The sequence below is a fragment of the Coffea eugenioides genome, chromosome 6 (genome assembly GCF_003713205.1).
Source record: "Coffea eugenioides isolate CCC68of chromosome 6, Ceug_1.0, whole genome shotgun sequence".
Taxonomy (NCBI): Eukaryota; Viridiplantae; Streptophyta; class Magnoliopsida; order Gentianales; family Rubiaceae; genus Coffea; species Coffea eugenioides.
In genome coordinates, this window is record NC_040040.1 from 25,450,293 (window position 1) to 25,454,658 (window position 4,366).

Genomic DNA, 4,366 nt, shown 5'->3' on the forward strand with positions numbered 1-4,366 from the left:
ATCGCGATGTGTGGCTAGACACCGCTCGTGATTTATAATTATGGATTAATTATTTATTATAAGTTATGATAAAATAAAGTCGTTTATTTTATCTAATCATTAAACCATAATTATTACCAATGCATTCGGGACCTATTAGGTCACACGCAATAGAGATTTAATCCTGGATTGAAACTATGTGAATTATCGGGGTTTAATTTTAAAAGAAAATTAATCCCAGGCCTATTTGAGCAGATAAGAGTAAATGGTTATCTCTTATCTATCAGATAATGATAGATAGAGTCTTGGGTGATGAGAAGTCTTATTGTTTTGATTTTGAATCAGACAAGAAGACTCATCATTCTAGCTTATCATATAACCCTCTCTCTCTCCAATGGTTTTTGGGTGTAGATACAAACACAGAGAGAGGGGAGAAAAATTGAGGGTGTGAGCGTCACATACCAGAGAGAGAAAAAATATACGTTCGAAGAGAGTAAGAAGGCTAGCACCTTTTTCTCTTCAACACATAGTTCGTGAGACGATCCAGGATTGTTCTAGCGTGGATATCAGTAGAGGCAGGACGATTGGACTGCTCAAGGGCTGACCATCCTCAAACAACGCTGCAGGGAGACACCGCTTGGATTAAGGTAATTCTAAAACCTTACTTTTAGTATATCATACGTAAAATCTATGGTGATTCCTGGATGATTTTAGGGAAAAATTTTTATTTTTCCGCTGCGTAGTGTCCCTGAAACCCAACCCCAACTTACCGCGTGCCAATAGAGTGGTGAAATAATTCTCAATTTGCTTCAATGTGTTCTACACGTGCCAAAGATTCTGCACAGCACCCGTCACACGTGTGAAACTCCCAATCGACAAAAGTTAAAAATCTATGAAAATGAGACGGAAAAGAAAACAAGAGCGCATTCCGTAAGGACAGACACAGGGATTTAGTGATACCAAAAACTTTTTGCTTTACACTTCGCCGGTAATCTGACTTCACTCGCCGGAATATACTTCCACCGGTAAGTCCCCTTAACTTCTTCAGGTATAGATACAAGGATATATGCCTATAATCTTCCCGCCTGTGTGTTCTTTATTGAAATCAAAGATTGTGTACTTGAGTTTAATTTTTTTTTTGTCTTATCTTTTACTTTGTATACAATAAATAGGTTTAGAAAACAGTTCAGAAAAGAAAGGAAAACAAAATTCTGGGTGAAGGGTTGTTACCAGGTATGTGTAATTCTTATTTTTGGATGACATGTTTTCGATATTTTAAGATTTGATACAACTTTTGTTTGGATTTGTTCATTTTTCTTTTTTTGTGGGCAAAAAGGAGAAAAACTGAAGCTTTTGGTGTTTTTTTTTTCGTTCTTTCATTTTGGTTGTGAATTTTGTGGGGTGATATGCACATTGACATGTCTGTTTGATGTTGTATGTGTCTGGAATTTGTGCCTTTGAGGTAGACTAATGAAAAGATTGGAAAAGGAGCAGACATATATCTGTGTTGCATGATTTGATTTGATATACAGTATCAGGGTAGTAGTAAATTGTTTACACAAGTAGCTTTAGATTCACGCCATGTGTATAATAGAATCTTGTGAAATGACTAGGTGTTCAACATGTGGATCCGCTCGTGAAATGAAACTTTTACCCAATGCATGGAGGAACTCGTGTTTTATTGGTGTAACCAGTGGTTTATGGATTGAAAGAATGAACTCAATGCGAAAGTGAACTAAAATTAGTGTTGTCACTGCTATAGATGCTGTCTCATTTGCATTAGATGTCATGTTCTTGCTACATAGTTCGTCAAAGGAAAGGGATATAACGGACTTCTAGGTTTATCATATATAGACCTGTTAGTATGCATACATAAACTTTTGTGAACCACTACATCAATTTTAGAGAAAATGTTGGACAATTGAAAAGTAGGCTTGGGCACATTTCTCACAAGTGAAATTCATGGTGGTTGATTGTTGTGTTTAATATATTAAACTCTGATTCCATAATTATTTTTATAACATAACCATCGAGCAAATGAGAGTGCTTCATTTCCCGAATCATAATGGTATGTGTAAAGTTACTCTTTTTGGTAAAAAGTTAATCCGTCATGTACTTTAGTTATTTTGCTAGTTATCTAATCTGATGATAATGATCTTTTTTTTTGGGGGGGGGGGGGGGGGGTTTGGATTGGGGGCAGGGGGGAGGTACTTTCCTTCAATTTGATCAAAGCAAATATGCAATTTACAGTTGTTGAATTAATTTTACATCTCCCAATGAGGTACAAATGAAATGTCAAGTCTGGCTTATATTTTTTAAGAAAAATTAATCTTTTACTATAACAGGCACATAAGATTTGAGTTTCTAGAAGCGGCAATATCATTTGTGTGATATGCCATACCTGGTGCGGGAGAATCTATTTATTGGCAATATTGGGGATGCTGCAGATGTTCTCCAGCATGGTAGTGGTGAAATTACACATATATTATCAGTTCTCAGCTCCACGTCAATTTCATTTTTCTCAGAATGGCGAAGGGAGATTCTGATCCCTACAGAAGAGATTCGTAAGGTGTATGTTGGGGGTTCAGGAACAGAGGATGATTCAGGTGATGGGTCCAAGAGTTCTCTGGCACCAGAAAAGGTGCTATATTCCTTAGAGAAAGCAGGGAAGGATGGCTGTACCATTGAGAGATACAGAGAGTGAGGATCTATTGGATTACTTGGATGTTTGTTTAGATTTTATTGACCGAAGTAGACAAGAAGGGTCTGTATTGGTTCACTGCTTTGCTGGTGTATCAAGAAGGTAATTCTCATTTGCTGATTCTTTCTACTTTTGAAGTTTGCTTGTTCCCAATTTATAGCTGAGGTACTTTTAAAACTCCTTTTGCTGGTAGAATAACGAGTGTTCATTGAACTGATGTCTGTTATTCTGTGTCTTGGGGTGTCACAGTTTTGTTGGTTGTTGCATATGGACCCACATTTTTGTATTTACATAGTAGGCATGACAATTTTTGACAGACAACAGTCCCTTAGAAATATCGCTTATCTTGTATTCTATAATAATGGAAGTCCATTTTAGGAATCTGTAGTCAATATGTCCAATTATGTACTGGATTCTTCTTTACTGTTATCACCAATGACAAAGCTTGTCAAATTCAAAGCCCTTCTTTCAAAACGCATTTATTACATATGATAATGTCCATGGATATTCCTTTTCCAGAAATTAATGTCTATTTTGTTAATGCCTTATTTTTCTCCAAGTTGGTGACAGAATCCCAGATGCGACTCACATTTGTGTTAAATGAGTTAATACCTTTATGAAACTCTCATATTTAGCACGGTGGGTTCATGCTTTAAAGGATGTTGTTGCTTTGATTATTTCCTGGTTGATGTTATTGTCTTTCATTTGCTTGGATTTTAATCAACTGTGAAATCTTTGGAGTAACCTTCTCCAATATGTCCAGAATTACGAAAAGCCATTTTTTTAGTGGATGAATCACCCTATGGATCTAAAGGCCAAATGGCAGACATCAAGCCACCTTATGTAGAGATTGCTGTTGCTACTTTGAAGCAGCTAATCCATTTTATTCAACATGATCTAAAATGTTCTTATGTAGAGATTGCTGTTGCGTGGAATAACAGCAGTCTGGCTGTCATGTCACTGTGTTTGTAATTTCTGTTGAATTTAGATAAAGGCATTTTAATTTCGTTAGTTCACTTGCAATGGATAGATCACAGTTTCTCATGCAGAAATCATGGACTTGGACTTTTAACAAGTTGACCTTGTAAATTTGGTTCTTAGTTTAGTATGTTATCAAACCATGGAAATCTTTGTTTTCCTGTTTCTATGTTTTTCATTATCTATTTGTGAGCAAGAATTTATCAAGAATGTGGTACACTTTCCTTCCATGCTTGGTCATCACCAAGGTTTTACACACTCCTTTTGACTGTTTTGGTTGCAGTGCAGCTATTATTACAGCATATCTGATGAGGACTGAAGAGCTATCCCACGAAGGTTTGAACAATCTCACTTTTGTTTGGCTTTGTTGTTTTTCTCAAGTGTGCATCGGATCTGTTGTGATTTCTGTGCTTATCTTTCTTGACCTTTAGTTAATTTGGAACAAGGAACACTGATAGTGTTCTTTCCATTTTTGATGTGTTCTACCTTTCTTTTCTTTTATTTTCTCTCTTTTTTTTTAAATTCATTCTTTCTTCTTAGATGGGTTTGCATTTCTGTAGATGCACTTGAATCACTAAGGCAAAGCTCTGAATTTGTCTGCCCAAATGATGGCTTCCTCGATCAGGTTGATATAATGCCCTAAAGTTGTCTGTATGTTGGTTTCCACTGTAATATTAGTGGTCTAAACAAGCTTTATGTCCTTTATTT

At 36.2% G+C, this 4,366-nt stretch overlaps 1 pseudogene; it reads left to right on the forward strand.

The window, feature by feature from the left end:
* The first annotated feature begins 963 nt into the window (after positions 1 to 963).
* Positions 964 to 4,089, forward strand: LOC113773950 (annotated as a pseudogene).
* Positions 4,090 to 4,366: the final 277 nt, after the last annotated feature.